General features: G+C 36.4%; 1 protein-coding gene across 1 annotated transcript in view; it reads left to right on the top strand.

The window, feature by feature from the left end:
* Positions 1 to 21230, top strand: part of LOC114081242 (brorin) — a 155861-nt gene that overhangs the window by 28748 nt on the left and 105883 nt on the right. The gene's annotated exons all lie outside the window — the stretch shown is intronic.

Below are 21230 nucleotides of genomic sequence, written 5' to 3'. Positions count from 1 at the left end.
TGCACAAGCATGTGTATGTGACCTTCAGGTCACAGGGTATGGTTGGGACTTGCTGTGTATCAAGGCATTCCCTGTCTTATTGGTGACAGCCCCATTTTTATGGATGTTAAGAAATTCTTGGGGAAGAAATTAAATTTCCACTATCAACGAGAGTCACTTATTTTAATTTAGCATTGTTTGTTCTTGCAAAGCTGTTTCTTTCTTTCCAAGACAAATCAAACATGCTGGTTGAGCTCATTTACTTTTCATTACTAAGTGAATTAAACTTGGAACATAATTGAATATTTTTCATAAGCAAATTAGGCAGGGAGAGAGACTCCGGTTCTCAGGAAGAGCCAGTGGTTGATCAGAAGCCATGCCTGCTTCATGAAAAGAAATGGCAAGATGCCCTTAGTGCTGAATTACCATGGACAGGTATTTCTTTTTCTGAATAACTAGGACTCTGTACCTGAGTCACTGGGCATCATTCTCCACGAGGGAATATAATGAGAGCCAGAATGGGTGAGAAGTATGGCTCAAGAGGGAGATTTGGCAAGGAGAAGAGAGTACCTTGGAAGAGAGCAGAATCAGGAATCACAGCTGCCATCTTCGGAATCTGATTGTTGTGTGTGACAAGAGGGACTGGGTTTTCTAGATGTCAACACATGGTGTATGCTTCTGGTACTCTGTGTGGGAGCATTTTGGGCTAACTTGTGTCCTCTGCCTGCTGGACCAAGGCCTGATGACCATGTGATAATGGGCTTTGTAAGTTGCAGGCAAGCTCTGGGAGCATGGTTTACCCAGGTGTTAATGCTGTCCTTGGCAACTCTGTGAATCTGCAGTCATGCCAATCATACATGGATCGGGAAGTACCGTGGAAGTCTTTGACTGGGTACATACACCCAAATTGCACCACAAAGCATTATAACACACTTCAAATATGTAATCAAATCAGGAAATGAAGTATCTTTTGAGAACAGGCTTGACAAAGCACAACTGTTGTAGTAGGAATGCAATAATTACCAGGTTACTATGTGTATAGTCCTCTAAATACAAGTGGACAGTGACTAAGAAAAAAGGCACAAAGTGTAGTTCATGAGGGGTTGGCTGTTCTTTAGTGCATGTTTATTATGAAGAAACCATGAGGATAATTCCATAAAATGAGAATGTGAAACTTTGGACATAGAGTATGTTCTTTTAAAAAATGATGTTGAAAAGTTACAGTAAGGTAGAGGGGACATCAATTATAGTTTATATTACTAGCATAAATTGGGAATAATGGGATGGGGTGGAGTTGGGGAAGGAGAAGCAGGTAGAGGCCAGGGGAGTCTCCTTGGGGTTGGGACGTGACAATACAGTAACACTGTGAAGAGTTTTGGCCTACACCTCAGGACTGTTGGGAGACAGTGAAGATAGGATTCTCATATAGTTCCCTGTGTGGAGAACTGGGACCAGAGAATAACTCCTCACTGAGTCAGATGAGATTTAGCTAATGATTTAAACACTGGTGGCTGAAATACTTGGCATTTTAAGTGCCCAAAATATTTCATACTTTTCTTGGTTAGTTATGGTTAGAAACCAGTTTTGGCGTTAGAGAGTCATGGATGGAATCCTAATTTGGAACAATAGGTAGTAAACCAGAATTTCAGTCCTTGGGTCTGTTTTATCTGCCTTTCCCAGTAGAAAAATTTCAGACCAATAGAAAAGCTGAAATAATTATACAATGAGTAATTATATACCCTTCTCTATATTTGCCTCTTGTTGATGTTTAGCCATATTTGCTTCCTTTGTCTTTTCACCTCACAACCCAGCTCTGAAAACCAGTACCATCAGTGTATTTACTCATTTGTTCTGTCCCATAATATGCAGAGTAACTTCTATTTACCCTACCACAACATGAATCCTAACCAGTAGAGATCAAGAGTTCTTTGCAGTTCTTTTATCCTAGTTAAGGTACAGGATCAGAAAATATTTGAATTAATTCTTTGTCATGTTAAAATTTATGAAGATATAATTTATTTCTGTTTGCATTCAACTTTTGCATCATTTAAGGTATCATTTTACTTATTTATTTATAGGTACTGGGGATTGAACCCAGGGACAGTCAATCTCTGAGCCATATCTTCAGTCTTTTTTTTATTTTATTTTATTTTATTTTGAGACAGGGTCTTGCTAAGTTGACCAGACTGGCCTTGACCTTGGAATCATACTTCCTCAGCTTCTCAAGTCACTAGGATTATAGGTATACACTACCATGCCTGGCAAGTTTTATTTTTTGTGTAGGCAAAATGTGTTTGAAAGTGTGTTTTATTATTGGATTGATGGTTTAGGAAGAGAGTAGAAGGCAATCCACCCTGATGATAAACTTCCAAGTGTTCACCCTTCACCTTTATAGTTTGAGAAACAGCGCAGGTCAAAATTAGACGTGGTTTTTATGGCGAAAGTTGAGAGATTTCTTAGAAGGATGAATATTTTTAAACTAGATTTGTATTACATAAGGCTTTGTATTAAGAGACTTGAGCCCATTTTATCAAAACATCCACCAGTTTTTATTTTCAAGACTATAACTAAAAATAAGTTGGAATGTATTTAATTATGTACATATTTTGAAATTTTTTTCTGTTTACCAGAGAGAACTTGGCTTTAAGCTGTATCCAGTTGTCGGGTACTCTGACTTTGATGGGACAGATCAAGTGTAGAATTTTGAGTACAAGTGATTTGCTCAAAAATGAAAGCTGATTCTGTCAGAAGTGAATGCTCTGTAGTAATGGACTGAGGTTAATGAATAATTTACAGTAGTCCAACCTTGCCACCACACACACACACACACACACACACACACAAATAATGTTTTTATATAAAAAATTCTATCTGAATATTGAAAATTAGGATACATCAAAAAAAGAGATGCTTTATATGAAACTAAGTTCGAGGATAGACTTAGCTTGGATGAAGTACCAAGGTTCTAACTCTTGATCTCTGCAGACCAGCTCTCCTCCTCATGTCTTGACCTATGACATTAAATAGCTTTTTCTCCCAATCGAAGGAAAATTACAGTTCACTGTGAGCTGCCAAAGTCCCTTGCATCAAAGGAGCAAAAGTTTGAAATGAAGAATGTCTTGAATATAAATAAATGATCACAAATCAAATACAGTTTAATATATTCACTTTGCTGACTTGTGTAGATCAGTCTCCCAAGGTTTTTCTTTTGATAAAATGGATGTTCCGTGGTTGAGCTTGTTTTTTGTTGTTGTTATTTGTTTTGTTTTATTCTCTTTTTCTTCCTCCACAATGATGTAAACAGCGAGTATTATATTGACTTTCAAGGATTCAGGTTTTCTCTGGAGATTGATGTACTTCAGAAGTTCACAGCACCCTTTCCATTTAAGCCCCTGGATCTCAGATGTGCTTGTCAGCACTAAGTAAGCCTGAGGTTCCCATTAGTGATCAGTAGGCCTCCGTTTGGCATGTATACAGCCACCTTACTTTATGGATACCAAGGAAGAGAACCGATAAAAAGCAGGAATCGGTGGTGTAATATGAACGCAATTTTAGCTATGCGTCTCAAAGGTAGAAGATGGTACCTAAGGGGCGTGTGATGTATACCAGCAGCACAAAGGCACTGGATACAAAGATTACATCTCTCCCAAAGGTCTCACTGCTACTTGATGATAGTTATTTGAATCTTTATTTTCATAGGAAAATAAATATAGCTGTTTGGGGAGGAAAATAAAAAACATTTATAAAATTGATAAGGTGAACAATGAGCTTTCAAATGAGTAGATGTACTGCTATGGAAATTATGTGATAAGCACTGACTGAGAATTAAGCAAGAATTTTCTTTTGGTTGTTTGTTTTCTTGTGTATCTCAGAGAAGGATAAGTTCATAGTTAAAATTTATGGAGTGAGTTCAACAAAACCAAATGGGATGCTTATGGGTGGGTGTGGGTGTGTTTCAGATCAAGATTCTCTCATAAAAGCCTCCTCGTATTTGGTCTTACCATGGAATACTTCCAAAATTTTCACCAAGGAAATAATATCGATCATAAAGGGACACTCATCATTATTTATAGATGATATGATTGTGCCCATAAGAAATAAAGGAATTCCCAAATATCAAAATAAATAGTTAATTGTAGTAAGGTTGTTTAGCAATGTTTAATAAAAAGCTGTATTTCTATATGAGTACAAAAAATGCATTAAAAACTACAGTTTCAAATAACATTATGCATATTAGATTAAATAAATCCAACTAAATTTTGTAAGATCACTACAGTTAAAAATCATAAAAGTTTTGTTGAGAAATTCAAGAAGCCCTGAGGAAAAGGTGGCATACAACATATTCACAACAGACTCAATAATGTAAAGAAGTCAAGCTGATGCAAATTTGCCTATTGATTGAGCGCAAGTCCAGTAAAAAATTTTAATGATTATTATTACATTTTTGTGCATGGAAAATACCAGATTGGTTCTAAACTCCAAATTGGAATATAAGAGTTAAAAGTAGCCCAGTGAAATATTGAAAAACAGTAAGCCTGGAAAGTGTATATGACGAGAGAGAGATTAAGACTCAAAGTCACAATAAATAACATACTGCAATATGTTCTAAATGACTGACAAATGGAGCAGAATTGAGTTGAAAAGACCTGTGTATGTAAGATCAGCAGCTTTATGTCTAAGCTGATACTGCAGGATAGTAGGCAAAAGAGTAGTCATTCCAATGATTGGTGTTCAACCAATAGGTAAATAAATTCCCTACAGATTACAGATTTAGATATTAAGGCTAATACAATAATGCTTTTAGAGGAAAACACAGGAGAACATCTTCATGATTTTGCCTAGATGATGATTAATTTTAAAAGAACACTAAAAGGATGGGTGTGATGCTACATACCTGTAATCCCAGTGGCTCCAGAGGCTGAGGCAGGAGGATGGCAAGTTCAAAGACAGTCTCAACTTAGCAAGGGCCTAAGCAACTTAGCAATACCCCATCTCAAAATTAAAAAAAAAATAAAAGGCACTGGGGATGTAGCTAAGTGGTTAAGCGCCTCTGAGTTCAATCTCTGGCTAAAAACAACAAAAACAAAAACCTAAAATTATTAACCATAAAGAAAGAATTAATAAATTGGACTTTTATTAAAATTAAGAAGCTTCGTTCATCAAATAATACTATTAAACAAATGCAAGGTAGCCTACATATTTGGAGAAAATATGTCATGGATATATCAGAAAGGTATCTATTTAACAATTCCAACACATCAAAATAAAGCAAAAAGATATAAAAGAGAGAAAAATACAGAGTAAATTCCCAGCTCTGTACATTGGTACCCCTTTCCCATTCTTCTCATCAGAGGGATGCATTTTCTCACTGAGTTTTAGGTACTTAGTCTACCACTATTTCCATCCCATTCCATTCCCATGATACGGCCAGTCATTGTTGCAGATATGATGGAAAAAAATAGAAAAAAAATGCAATTTCAGGGCAAACAAATTAGTGTTAACCTGGAGTAGGCTATTATAGATTAAGGTGCATCTTGTAATTCCTAGAGCAATCACTAAGATAATCAATAAAGGAATTATGCACAATGCACTAAAAATGTATAAATTTTAAAAAGGCATTCAAGGTAAAACAGAAACAAACAAAACCCCAGGAAACAGATAGAAAACAAAATAAAAAAATGTGCATGGTCTCAAAACAAAGCCCCAAAATACATGAATTAAAAATCTATATAATTGAAGGACAAATGGAAACTTAAATAATTAGAGTTGGAAATGTCAAACTGTTCATTCATTGAAGATCTAAAGAAATCTTGCAAGTTAGCAAGGGTTATAGAAGACTTGAATGACACTGTCAACAAACTTGACCTAAAGGATATGGATGAAGAATACACTACCCTGTACAATTCTTATTTTTGCCAAGGGCAGATAGATATTCTTTAGGGGAAATCAAGTGTTAAGCTATAAAAACATTCTCAGTAAACTTAAAGTGCTTAGTCATAGAAAGTATGTTCTTTGAAGAGAACAGATTTTAATCAGAATTAATAGTAGAATAAAATGTGGGAAATCTGAAAATATCTGGAAATTAAATATCATACCATAAATAACCCAGGGGTCATCGTAGAAATCACAGAGTTTTTAGAAAACATCTTGAATCTTTAATAAAATGAAAACAGAACATATCATACTTGATGGGATGATGCTAAATAGTGCTTAGAAGGAAATTTATCTCTCAAATCAACAATTTAAGCTTCTCTCCTAAGGAACTAGAGAAGAAGAGCAGATTCTACCAAAAGAATGCAGAAGAAATAACATAATAAGATGCAGGCAGAAATCAATAGAGTATAAATTTAGAAAGCTTAGGAGAATATTCATTATAACTAACTTAAGCAAGTTCTTTGGAAGCAATAAAATTGACAAAACCTTCACAAAACTGACCAAGAAGAAATCAGAGAGGATACACAAGTGAGGAATGAAAGAGGGCATCATCAATGATCCTTCAAAAATGAAAATTATTATGAGGCAATGTTATGGTCAGCTATATGCCAACAAATTATAAAAATGTGAAGAAAAGGAAAACTTCTTAGGAAAGCAAAAATAAAAATTCAAACTGATACCCAAAATCTTTCCCCAAATGAAAAGCCTATCTGCCTTCCCCAGAGAATTCTACCAGATATTTTAAAAAGAAATGTCACAAGCTCTTCACAAACTAATTCAGGAAATAGAGGCACAGCACATATTTCAATTTAGTTTCTGCATTAATTATGAACTTGATATTAAAGCTACATGAAGGCATCTCACATGCACAAAGGGAAACTACATACTTTTTTTTTTCTTTTTGAACATAGATGGAAAACTTTTAACAAAATATTAGCAATCTGAATCCAACACCCTCAAAATAATTAAACAGTATAACAAGTGAGAATCTTTTCCAGGAATTTAAATGTGTCTTAATAACTGAAAAAAAAAAACTAATGAAACATGCTATAGTAATAAGATAAAGATAACAAAACTACACATGATCTCAAGAGAGGTAGAGAAGGTATTTGACAAAATCCAGCATTCATTTGTCATTCGAACTCTTGATAAACTAGACATAAAATGGAACTTTCTCAGTTTGTTAAAGGCAACTGAGTCACAGCCAACCGCTAGTGTGAATATTCCCACAGTGCTCCTGCCTCCAAAGATCAGGAGGAAGGCAAGGATATCCATTTTCACATCTTCTATCCACTAATGAAGTGAAGGAGAAAAAGAGAGGAAGGAAGAGAGGAAAAATTAGAAAGAAAAACTGTATTTATTAGAAAACTATACACAGGAAGTTCCAATCATCTCCCCTCACAACACTCACACTTATTAGAATTAATAAAGATTGATACCAGATGAATATACAAAAAAAAATCCTGTAGCCTATAATAGATCACAAAAATTGAATAAAAATAATTCCATTTGGAATAGCATCCAAAAGAATAGAATAATTAAGAATAAATGTAACAATGGGAGTGCAAGATTTGGAAACCAAAACTAAAAAATATTGCTGAAATAAATTAAAGGAGATATAAATTAATAGATATCTCATATGTATAAGAATGAATATCTTTTCCAGTCACTGAGGCAAACACCTGTAATCCTAGCAGCTTGGGAGGCTGAGACAGGAGGATTGTGAGTTCAAAGTCATCCCCAGCAATTTAACAAGGTTTTAAGCAACTCAGCAAGACCCTGTCTCTAAATAAAATACAAAAAAGGGCTGAGAATATGGCTCAGTGGTTAAGTTTATCCCTGATTAAAAAATATATATATTGTCAAGATGGCAGTACTTCCAAAATTGAGCAGTAAATTCAATGCATTCTTATGCAAATCTGAGCACACTTTATATTTCTCAGAAATGAACAAGATGACTCTAAAGTTCAAATGAATCATAAAGTATAGATTAAACAAATTTGGAAAAGTACAGTTAAATTTTTTTTAATATCTCATTTCATAACATTTGTAAATTATCAGTCTATGGTATTGTTGAAAAGATATATATATATATATATATATATATATATATATATATATATATATATATATATATATATACATATACACACACATATACACATACTATTTTATATATGTTATATTTATATAATCTTTGATGTATATTTTCTTGAATATTCCTCAGTTGGGAATCCAGGAAAAAAAGTGTAGGATATGCATCTTTACATATTTATTTTCAACTAGGGTAAAAAGGCACTTCAATGGAAAAAAAATAGTTTTTTTCAACAAATGGTTTTGGGACAACTAGATAATCACAGAGGCTAAATTCATACCGTCTACAAATGTTACTTGTAGGTGACCCATAGGCCTAAAATAAAGAACATTCTCTTGACCAGGTTGGGCAGAGTTCTTAGATTTAACGTTAAAATCACAGTCTATAAAGGAGAAAACAAAACTTGAATGCATGAAAAGTATAATCTCTTGCATTTAAAAATACACTATGAAGAAAATGAAAATAAAAGTTACAGAGTGTGGGAAAATATTTTCAAATCATATATCTGAAGAAAGACTTTTATCAAGAATGTACATAGAAATTGTATGACCTGAAAAGAACAAAAACCGTAACAAAAAAATGGGCACAGGACTTAAGCACACATTTTATCCAAGAAAATGAACAAATGGCAAATAATCACAGAAGAAAATATTCGCCATAGTAATCTTTAGAGAAATAAAAATTAAAGGCACATTGAGAGACTACCATATTCCCCCAAATTAGTTACAGTACCAAAGACAGAGAAAACCAATGTTGGAAAAAGATGTGGAGAAACTAGAAGCCTCAAAGCCAGGCCAGGTAGTGCTTGTCTGTATTTCCATCTCTTCAGTAATCTGAGGCAGGAGGATTACAAATTTGAGGCCAGCCTGGACAGTGAAGCTCTGCATTGGATCCCCAGGAACATAAAACAACAGCAAAAAAAAAAAAAAAAAAACTAGAACCCACAAACATTGAGAGTGGAATTGTCAAATGGTACATCCACTTTGGAAAATAATTTAACATTCACTGAGATATTAAACAAAAACTTCCATACATCCCCACAATTCCATTCTAGGATTCCATCCCAGGAAAATTGAAAGTATATGTCCAACAAAGATGTGTATGCAAATGTTCAGAGCAGGATTATTCTTAATGGACAAAGAATAAAGATCTGAATGTCCACCAACTGTTGAATAGATAAACAAAATGTGGTGAATTCATATCATGGAATACTATTTGGGAATAAAAGAAAATGAACTAACGGTACATGCTACAATATGAATGAACCTGAAAATCAGTATTCTAAATGAAAGTAGTTCATTTGCAAAAGAGCACTGAGAGCAGAGTTAACTGACAGAATTAACTGCAAATAGGCATGAGAGAATTTATTGAGGTGATATTTATTGATTGGGTTGCTATGATGACTGCACAGTTGAATAATTTACTAAAAATTAAGCTGTAGACTTACAATTGGTAAGTTTTATAGTATGTAAGGTATAGCTGAATAAAGTTGCTAAAAACTTGACAAGGTCTTTAAAAGAAAAGTAAAATTTTTCTAATTTCCTTTGACTTGTCAAGACTAATCTTGACTACATATTCTTCCATCTTTCCTCAGACTAACTTTTCTATCCCAGTTCTGATGTCTTTGATATTTTTGTTAAATCTTCCTTCTCAAGCCTGCCAAAGCCAAAACCCTCTAAGAATATATTCTTATTACTCATATTAAAATAAAAACTTCAGATAAATTAAAGAGAGTGTATTTGAGCAAAGAAAGCTTGATGAGCCAAACAACACTCAAAACTAGAAGTGGTCTTAGAGGTCTACCCAGTAGTTGAATATTTTTTAATTTTTTTAAAATTATAAATGGATACAATATCTGTATTTTTTATTTATTTTTATATGGTGCTGAGGATTGAACCCAGTGCCTCACACATGGGAGGCAAGCGCTCTACCACTGAACTACAGCCCCAGCCCCACACAGTAGTTCAATCAACAAGATTTTATAGAGAGAATATGAGACTAAAGTAGAAAAAATCCTCTGATTGGCTAACATCTGGACATCTGCCTTATTTGGGCATAGTGTGATGAGATATTTGCCTTATTTGGCTGTGGTCTGATCAGTCAATTGCCTGTGACTGGCTGAGGTGTAGAGATGTTTGTGATTGACTGAAGTCTGCCTATTTGTTACAAAAATCAACTTCTAAGTTATGTTTTAGTTTGTTCGGTAGGAACTTTGAGTAAGGAGATAGCCTCAGGTTAATCGCCTCCTACATGTTTATTTTCACACCTTTAAAAGATAGGAAATTGTGAAGAATAACACAGCATAGAAACCAAATAGAAGTCAATGGCTTTTTGTGGATTTCTATATTCTAGATCCCCCATGCATAATATGGATGTCCAGTTCCCCACACAAACTCCTTCTTTGGTCACTCTTCTCTACAGGGCAGATGAACTACTTCTTTTCCTTCAAGTCCTGCATTTCCTCATGTCATTGTAGGATCTTCCTTTTTATGATTCAGCTTCCCAGAATGTGGGATGGGATTGAAAATGCAAGAAGAATGAAAATCAGGAAGTGCCTCCTGGTCCATGGCAGGCACTATAGTTCTCTGGGTGTCTGACAGTAAGATACACCATCCACCTGCTCCTTCACTCCAGTGATTCACAAAGACAGCTGAGCATCAGAATTGTCTTGAGGATAGGTTCAGACAAAAACTACCAGCCGCAGCCCTGACATTCCTGATCCATAAGGTCTGGGTTTGGGTCTGAAAATCAGCACTTTTATGAAGCTCCTAGGTGCTCCTGATGCTGCTGGTCTGGAGACCACCCTGTGAAGACCACTGCTTTCTGGCACTCATGTTTTCCCACACTCTTCTTTGTTCATTTCCTCACGGTCAGATTTAGTGAGAGAATACAGTAGAGCTGCAAGGCTTTAAACACGGAGTGAGATCATTCTGAGACTTAACTGCATTTACAAATGCTTTCATTATGTCTGGTGTTTTTCTAGAAGCTTTAGATTTTACAGAAATATAAAACATGTAATAGTACTTTAAAATTTGAAAATATCAGGGCAGAGAGAAAATGAGCATTGAATGGCAAATTAGGCCAGAATATGATGCTTTGTCTCATCCAGTAAAGCGAGTTATTAAAGGTGGACTTAAAATTTGACTATAAACTTTCTAGCAGCCAAAACAAAACAAAAAAAAAGAAAACCATAATGAATAATAATAAATATTAGTTACAAAGAGAAACACAAAATTAAGCTTTTTCTTGGTAGTGAGGCTGGAAGGAATGACTTCTTAGTGAATAGATTCCCTAAAAAATAAGTACATACATAAATTCAAAAATATTTAAAAGCTTTATTCAACTCCTTCTGCTTGTATTCTTCAAAATAAGTCAAGAACCCAACTCCAAAGTGCTAAAATACTTATCTACATGTGTCTTAATTTACTTGTGATTTGCTTTGGTGAGAATAATGATTCAGATGGCAGCACATTAATCCTCATAAAGCCCAGTGAGCATCAATTATTTATTCTTATTTAGAGAAGCATGTGAATGTCCTAGCCTCCGTGGTATATATTTTTATTCTGTTCCTTATCAGTTCCTTAACTAGTATTAATTCAGGTTTTACTGGTACCTGTTCCAGGCTTCATGCTCAGTATTGTCAGAAGAAAGCTCAGCTAGTTCTTGGATCTTCTTATTTCTGACAACTAGATAAGAGGAAAAGCAAAGTTTGGTTTCATAAATTTTCATTCCCACCTGAGATCCTTGAATTAGCTCTTTTTTGTAAATTTGACAACAACCCAGAATGGTCTGTTTGCAAACACTGATGCAGAGTTTTATTTTTGAAACAAAAGGTAGAGAGGGATCACCCCAAAGTAGTTGCTACCAGTTTATGAAGATGACACTCTGAGTCAAGTGCACTTTGACTATAAACTTCTTCCTATCAGAAGGTATATGGTGGTGGTTTTGCACATATGTTTCTGAAGACACGGAACAGAAACTAGTCTGCACTTTGCCTGGCCATTTCCATTTTACACAATGCCTTTGACCTTGCTGAGAACCAGCCCTGAAGTCCCTTTCCCATCTCCATTCTTTTGTAAATCACTTTCAGTCTCTGAAGACAAGTTTTCAAATATCCTAAGAAAGCTTCCATGGCCTACTTTCTAACCACTGTTAGCTATTCTCAAAACCTACCACGCTAATCACATTTATTCTGAGTCTGGGCATTGTGGAGACACCACGTTTAAGCATTCTCATTTATTCAACATTGGCTTCTCCTTGTAGATTTTTGGAGAGGAATGTGCATGGCTTTATAGATTTTTATTGTTTATAAAAAACATTAAGGCTTATTGTTTATTCTTTGCAAACATAAAGATGAATCAAGATTTGGTGCTTGCCCTTAATGAGCTCGTGGTCTAGAGGGGAGGTTGTTGTGTAAATAACTCGTGTTTGCTGTTCTACTTGAATTATGATGAAAGGTGTGGGGGAGTGAGTAATATTGCAGTAACATCACTATGAATGTGGCCTTGATTTTGAACTATTTCATTAGGATAAATTCCCAAGAGTGAGATGATTAGGTCAAAGGCTTGGAACATTTTTATGACTCTTATATTATTGCCATGCCATTTTACAAAAGACTGTGCACATTTATAAAGCCTCTAGTTTCATTATAACCTTGGTATTCTTAAATGTAATCTATAGAAGACGGTGCCTCATTATTTCAATATTGAGAGCCTAAACTTTAAAATATCCTGGATGACATTTTTCTGTAATATACTCTCTACCTTCTTAACAAAGTAACTTCTAACATAATTTAAATGGTTCTTGATGACTGAAGGCCATTGATAGGAAAACCAATTGTTGAGCTGCCCTATAATGCAGTTAGGACTTCAGAATAAGATTTTAATTAAGTAACTTCATTTTTCTGTGTCCTTTTTGTACCTATAAAATGGAGATATGAAATGAAGCTACATTAGTGGAGGTTTGGTGACAAATGACATGATGGATTTTGAAATCCTTCTTTCATTTATCCAGAGGATACTGACTCACCCTTTGCTGTATGCCTCAGGCAATAAAATGAAAAAAAATAATAGTAAGACCCCCAGAAACATAGATTAGGCAAAAGAAACAGTATGAGAAGTTTTATTCACTGCATGAGGAGGCGGCCTGTCGGGCTATAGAAGGTGAGAAGAAAAGGTGGAGTGAGCAGACCCTAGAGCACAGCACATGTTAAGGGGTGTAGCTGCACCACTTTGGTGAACTAGAACAATCTTGTGGGCCTGGAGATGGAGCCAGAGTCAGGAAATGTGATGCAGAGGCATATGATGATCAAAGCCTAACTTAGAGAGGATCTTTAGGTTTTGTTGAGGAAGTGAGATTTAATTCAGAGGCAATGAGGAGCCAAAGAAGCAATTTTAGGATAGGAGTGGTCACAATATATTTGAATCCTACAAAGTCATTTGGTTGTAGGATTCAAAATAGAGGCTATTGCAGTATCGGAGAAGGATAATAGGGGCGTCAACTTGTACTTAAGCAGTAGCCGTGGGGAGAAGCAGATGCATGTATAGATACTTCAGAGGTCATCAGCTGCATTCATTGGCCATCTGTGTAAGGTAGGTGCCGATCAAGAGTATAAGAATGGGGATCTGGTTCAGATTTGGACAGTGGCAGAGGTGGTGGTATAGTTCCCTGAGAAAGGAAGAATGGGAGGAAGAGTGGACCTGATGGAAGACAAAAGGCTCATAGATGCTATAGGCTAAATTCCTTGAAGAAGGATAAAAAAAATCCTGGTTTTGGAAATAAGCAAATATTACAGTCCAGCTGAATCCCCGCCATCTTGTCTAACTGACTTATCCTCTTCAGTTTCTTCACCTGCAATTTTGGGATAATCTTTCATATATCCCTTGCAGGTTTACTATGATGATTAAGTCAAGTGCTTACTGTGAGTCAAGAGCTCTCCCACAAAATTGAACTTACCAGTAACACCCAATTCAAGAGCACCTGGGTAACATAATGATAAGACTTCATCTCAAAAAGAAAAAAAATAGAGCACACATTGCCAGATTTTCTTTCAATCTACTTCTAAAATTTGTTCCACAAACACCATGGCAGTTTGCCCAGCCTGAGGAAGGCAGACAAACACTGTAGAAGAGGTTAAATTTCCAGCTGTATTTTACAGGCATGGCCCTCTTGGAGATTATCCATTCATGCTTCTTCACCATTATTCATCTGTTAAAAGCCACTTGGTCATTAATACAGTGGTCCAAAATCTCTCCCTCCCGGTGTCCTTAGCAAAAGGGAAATCAATTGTCACAATACACAATAAAGCTATTCATCCCAAGACAGATAACTTTACCACATCCACAGGATGGTCAATGGCAGCATTACCAGAGGTAACTTGAATTGCATCCAAAACACTTACATGGCACACATTCTGGTAGAATGATCTGTCAGGGATAGACAGTGTGAAGACAAATAACCCTGTGGATGACTTGCCCAATCAGTCTTCGTCTCCAGAAGAATGAGCCAATGAATATTCTTAGCAAGGATTTTCAGTGGTTGCTTCCAGGGAATATAAAATACTCTCTTTGTTGATCAGAAGACACATTCTGCTCTTATACCAATAGCAAAACCCAAACCTTATTTGTCTTTCAGGAAGATAAACTTCAGGTATAAAAGAGTCCATTACCCCAGGAGGTATCCATAAACCTCCAATTCTGAAAATTGCATCTCATCTTTTGAAAGCAAATGCCTTCACTTAAGAGCGCTTACAATTTGCTAATCCCGACAGCTGTGAACTGAATTTATCTTTAATCACACATTCACTGAATGTCTTTTGAAAGCACATCAACCATCATTGAGTAAAGCATTATCATATGGGGGGAAAAACATTGCCAATTCTTTAATTAGGAATGCGGAATTTTTTTAGATAAATAAGAATCTTATGCCTCTGGAATGAGCATGTATACTTCAGTTTATGCTATAACTTAATTCTTAATAATTCTGGATAAAATAGCAGTAGTTTAAACAAGTTTTTGATTACGTAAGGGGCCAAACAAGGTAGGTAGAAAGGAACATGCTAGACTTCACCAGATGGAGAACCACCAAATGTGAGGCATGTCTCCATCCATTTTAACTTAGGAGGCAAGAACTGAAAATGGGTGAAAACTGAAAGAAGGTAGATTGGGATTCAGTACAAAGAAGAAATTTATAACCATTTGAATTGTTCCTCTGAAGTGTTCAGAAGATGGAAAACCAAATACAGAGTTTATCATTCCCAGACTGGTTCATATGACTTCAGTAGTCCTTCAGCACTCAAGATCTATTTTTCTTTGATATTGATGTACAAATATCTCAGATATGATTACTTGGTAATCCAGTTTGGATCAATTTTCTCTTCTCTGGTTAATTCACAGGCTTTCTTGCTTATCCCTATCTTGTTATACCATATCACTTCCCTCTAAAGTAAAAGAGAAAGAGACATCAACTCCAGGGAAGGGTACCTAATATATTCCCTGGAGAGAGTTAAGTTTTAAGAACCTGAAGCAGAGTTGCTGGATCTGCTCCAAGTCTGCCGGAGCCATTTGTGATGTGTGGACTTTGCTATTACATCTGCAAGTGAGATCAATAAAATAAAATAAAATATATGTGTCTTAATCAACTTATTCACTCCTGTGAGTAAAAGACCTGACAAGAACAATTTTTAAGGAGAAAAAGTTTACTTTAGGGCTCATGGTTTCAGTTCATGGGAGGCTGGCTCCATTCCTCAGGGATCAAGGCGAGGTAGAACATCATGGTGGAAGAGTGTGGCTGAGGGAAGCAGCTCACATGATGATCAATAGGCAGAGAGAGACTCCACTTGCCAGCTGCAAAATATGTATCCCAAAGGCATGCCCCCAGTGACCCTCCTCCTCCAGGCAAACCCTATGCACCTTAGTTACCAGGCTGTTAATCCCATCAGGGGATTAATTCACTGATTGAGTTAAAGTTTTCATAACCCACTCATCTCTCCTCTAAATCTTCTTGCGTTGTCTCACACATGAGCTTTTGGGGAACACCTAATATCTAAACCACCACAATATGTGAGGTTGTCTTAATTTTTTAACAGTGTTACATAATAGAGGGCAAATACCTTAGCTAACAAATCAGGTATGTTAAATGTTTATGAAAAGTGTCATGGATATACCTTTTCAAACTTCAAAATTTCCTTCAAGTATTCACTAATACTTGAATATTTGAAGCCCTCTCATCTGGCATTGTAAAGGTGGGCCTCTTAGCACACAACTTCCTGACTGGTCTGCATTTTCCTAGGTGCCTGAGCCATTCAGCCCCTCCTCCTGTCTTGAATCCACACAGAGTTGCTGATCCATTCATTCATGTTCACCTGTTTTTCCTCAGTCTCTCACTCTACCTAGAATTCCTTAAAGCCCTCCTGGTACAATCACAACTCTACTCATTTGAAAGAATCTAAGCAAATGTCTGTCTCCTGTCTTCCAGTACCTTGAGACACAGGCCTTCTTATCTTCATATTCACAGGAAATGTGTGTATGCCCCTGCTGTGGCCCTCATCACTCTCTATGTAGTGACATGTTGACATGTTTGCTGACAGGAGGCAGTGGACAGCCCCAGTCCAGGACCCAGAACTCTCTCATTCCCCAATCTTTACAACTGTGTCCACAAAAACACAGAGGAAGTGAGAGCCAGGAGACCTTAGTCATAATCTGAAACCTAAAATGTCAAATCACATGTTTCTTTAGAGTATAGTGAAAAAAAAAATAACCCCCATAGGTTCACAGTATGAGAGGATCCCTAGTACAAAAGACAAATTGACAAGAGAAAACAAATGGAAGTTTATTATCATGCATATTTTATATATACTGGGAGACACCCAAGGAATGATTAGTTCTCAAAGAGATGGTTTGAATTCCAGCTTATACAGCATCTTCAACAAAAACCAGTAAATTTTTAGAGAAGTGACAAGACAAAGGAAAAAGTCTTTTAGTCCTTCTGGGTGGCAACTTGGAGGAAGGCAAATAAACTGACAGATAAAGGCCAGTTATAAAGCTTGTTAATGTAGATTCCTCTGGTTCATCTCTACACCCACAAGGGGCTGAAGTGGCTAAATGTTGTTTTCCCTGGTGGAGAGGGGAGATGGGATATATTTTGTCTATGTACTACTCCAGACAATTGGAGGGCACAGATCTCTCCTGCATCTGCTTCTTCATGGTCTACAGCTTAACAGTCCTTCACATTTTGAGAAGGTGCATTCTGGCCTCTCATTCTGGTCTTGCATTTCTAATCCCTTCTAAATAAAGTGAATTTACAGATGTCAAACTTCCTGTCCTTAGTTAAGGAGAAATGATTCTACTAATCTCCCTGAAGTCCTTGAAGGAAATGATGATGATGATGATGATACGCACATACATCTGTGTGTGTGTGTGTGTGTGTGTGTGTGTGTGTATATATATATATATATATATATATATGTGTGTGTGTGTGTGTGTGTGTGTGTGTGTGTGTGTTATGTGTACATATGTGTGTGTGTGTGTGTATATATATATATATATATATATATATATATATATATTTTTTTTTTTTTTTTAACACCTCTTACAAATACCCAAGGAATGCTTTACCCTGCAGTTTCTCTGGAGCTCTTAGCCCGTCAGGAGTGCCAGTTGCAGGCAACCATGGCTGCACTCCAAGCTCCATGAACAATGATCCCCAAGGAGACTTGACGGTCATGATTTAAAATACAGCATCAGAATAATGAAGATGCTAAAGACTCTTCCCTCTGGTTCCCATGAGTAATGACAGCCTGAAGGAAGGGCTCATTCATTAAGATTTTATAAGCAGAGCGAGAATAAAAGGATATTTGTTTTAAAGAAATTCATTTCTGTCCAGTCTATTCTTGCTTTAAAGGAACTTTGTAGAGAAGGTATATTTATTTTTAAAAAGTGGTTAGAATGATGTTCAAACGAGCCTTTTAACTACTCCTGAAATGTTTCATTAGTAGCATTTTGTTCCAAAATTCTAATCGACTAAGAAGAATTTGTTTTTTGTTTCATTTTTCTAAAGGAATATAAATGTGGTTATCCTTACACTTGGGAGTCCAGAAAGTAAAATGCTTCCCACTTATATTGACTCTTCCCATCATTTAAACTCACAATGCTTTTGTGACCCATAAGTAAGATGGCAATAATTTGTCACTCAAAACCTACCAAACTGGTAAAAATTGACAATCATACTCCACAAGTGCAGGCCAAGAAAACCTGGAGGGACAGGAGTCCAGTGTGATGGTAATAACAGGAAAGAGGAGCTGTCCTTTAGCCTGCACCAGACACCAAGTGGGACCACAACCTGGAGCTGACCTGTGCCACCCTCCCAGACTGAGATTCTTAATTATGGGCTGATTTTTCTGATTAGGCAATATTATCACAACAAAAGTCACTACAGTTACCCCTTGGCATCTAAAGGGAGGTTTTCAGGATCTCCACAGATCCCCAAATCTGCAGATGCTCACGTCCCTTACATAAAATGGTGTAGCATTTGCATCTCACCTGTACAAATTCTCCTGTATAGTTTATATAATCTCTGACTGATAATATTTAACATGATACAAATGCTATATAAGTAGATATCTCACTATATTGTTTGGGGAGTATTGACAAGAATAAAAGTCTGTATATGTGCAGTAAAAAATGTTTAGGTTTTTAAAATATTTTCAACCTTAGTGCTACTGTTTGGATTTCAAATGTCCCTCACAGACCCATGTGTTAGTTAGCATTCCATTACCATGACCGAAATACCAGAGATGAACAGCTAAAAGGGAAGAAATATTTATTTTGGCTCATGGTTTCAGAGGTCTGGTCTTTTGAGCCTGTGAGGAGATAGTACATCATGGTGCAAGTGCTTAGTGGAGGAAGTATCTCACCTCATATCGGCTAGAAAGCAACAAGAGAGAGGAAGAGGCTGGGTTCTCAATATACCCTTTAAGGTCAAAACCCCAATGACCTGCTTCTTCCCAGTTGGGTCCACCTTCTAAAGTTTTTGCCACTTTCCAATAGTGCTATCACCTGGGGACTGACCTGTTCAGGGACACTTGACATCCAAACCATAAGGCCTGTATTAGAGACTGGGTCCCCAGGGAGGCAGTACTGGAAGGTGGTGGGGCCTCTAAGACGTAGAGCCTAGTGGGAGGCTCTTTAGGTCATTGGAGGTGTGTCACTTAAAGATGATTGTGGGATCAGGCCTCTTCTTGCTTCTTTTTTGCTTCCTGACCTTGGGGTGAGCAGTTTTGCTTCCCTACCTACTCCCCACCATTGCTCTCCAGCACCCCAATCTAAGCAATGGGTTTACCTACTAATGGAATGAAACTTCCAGAACTGTGAGCCAAAATCAACCTTTTCTCTTTGTACTTTGATTATCTCAGGTATTTGTACAATAGCCGAAAGCTAATACCCAAGTGAGTTCAATCCACAGGTGCAGAACGGCTACTATGGAGGGATGACTGTAATAATATTTGCTAAATATTTTCCTTTTTACTACTAATCCTTTTTATTAGCAATAAGAAAGAAAAGCAGGAAGAGCATTTTGCCAATATGTAAAATATTTAGTATTGATTTCAACTTCTGGGTGCTATTGATGATGAATGTTTCATTTCACAAATTTTGTACCAACATTGATGGGGTCCATAGTGAACTCACTGACCAGGTACAAACAAACTGACATACATTTCCTTACAAAGAAACAGCATTTGGCTCAAAGATTAAGAGTTATTCTAAAAAGACTGTCTATAGACAGAGCAGCCTATGAAGCAGTGGAAGATATTCTCTCTTGTCCCTCTATGAACTGTGAATTTTCTTTAAGAGCAAATGATTCATACTCTAGAGGACTGCCACTAATTTTGAGCTGAAAGTTATTTTGTGGTTGTACAAAAAGTGAAACAACTGCTGTTAACAGTTGGCTCCAATAACAGAAAAAAATAGCAAAATAATTAATAATCAAAGGTTAACAACATAATTCTATTTCTATTTCTACTTCTATTTTACTTTATTTTATTTTTAGGCACTGGGGATTGAACCCAGGGCTTCACTACTATTGAGCTACATCCCCATCCCTTTTTAGGGTGATGGGGTGGTGTCAGGGGACCAAGGATTGAACTGAGGGCACTCAACCACTGAGCCACATCCCCAGCCCTATTTTGTATTTTATTTAGAGCCAGGATCTCACTGAGTGGCTGAGCATCTTCTTTTGCTGAGGCTGGTTTTGAACTCACAATCCTCATGCCTCAGCCTCCCAAGCTGCTGGGATTACAGGCGTGCACCACCATCCCCAGCTCCCATTCCTTTTTATATTTTATTTTGATTCAGGGTCTTGCTAAATTGCAAAGACTGGACATGAAAGTGTGTTCCTCCTGTCTCAGCATCCCAAGTCACTAGAATTACAGACATGTGCCACTGCAGCCAGCTTGCTATTTCTATTTTAAGTTCATTTTTAAAATTCAATGTTGAAAGGAATATTTTGACTGCTACTATGAATAAATGTTTGGTAGAACAGAGTATCATTATAAAAGCCATGATCTCCCTGACTGACCAAGCCAACAGCAGAAATGCACTTGGACTTGATTACATTGCACATATTATTCATAATTGCATCCAAATAAATTGTGATATCCTAGAAATAAATGCAGAAGTTATAATTGTCAAAATTTAAAAACCTGGGCTGGGGGCACAGCTGAGAGGTAGTGTGCTTGCCTAGCATATATGAGGCCCTGGGTTAAAAACAAATAATCTTTTTGTGAATTAAAAACAATTTCAGCTTGACTATGCCCTCTCTTCATATTTATTTTCTTTTCATATAGTTGGATCTTGGAACTGCTACTTTGACATCAACTTAAATTTCTAAAGAGTTTTTGACTTTTTTATTGTAAATGATTTGTATATATTTTGGATGCACATTTTTTTCAAAATCAATTGGAAATGTTTACTCTCAGTGTTCAGCAAATAGAAAAAAATAGCTTTTGAAGGTTCTGAAAGTTGCTATTTTTGAAATAATTATATGTTATCATATGTAAATCGTAGTGTTTTTAATTTCTTATTTTAAAAATCAGATTTATTGAGGTAAAAGGGAGGCTCTTTAGTATATATAATTTTTGAACTGCTTTGGTCAGTTCTCAGCATCCTTCCCCATCTACTGCTCTGGCCCCAAACAACTACTGATCAGCATATCATCACTGTCATGC

This window comes from Marmota flaviventris, chromosome 12 (genome assembly GCF_047511675.1).
Source record: "Marmota flaviventris isolate mMarFla1 chromosome 12, mMarFla1.hap1, whole genome shotgun sequence".
NCBI classification, from domain to species: domain Eukaryota; kingdom Metazoa; phylum Chordata; class Mammalia; order Rodentia; family Sciuridae; genus Marmota; species Marmota flaviventris.
Note: the sequence above shows the minus strand (reverse complement) of the source record. Positions and strands in the feature narration are given on the sequence as shown.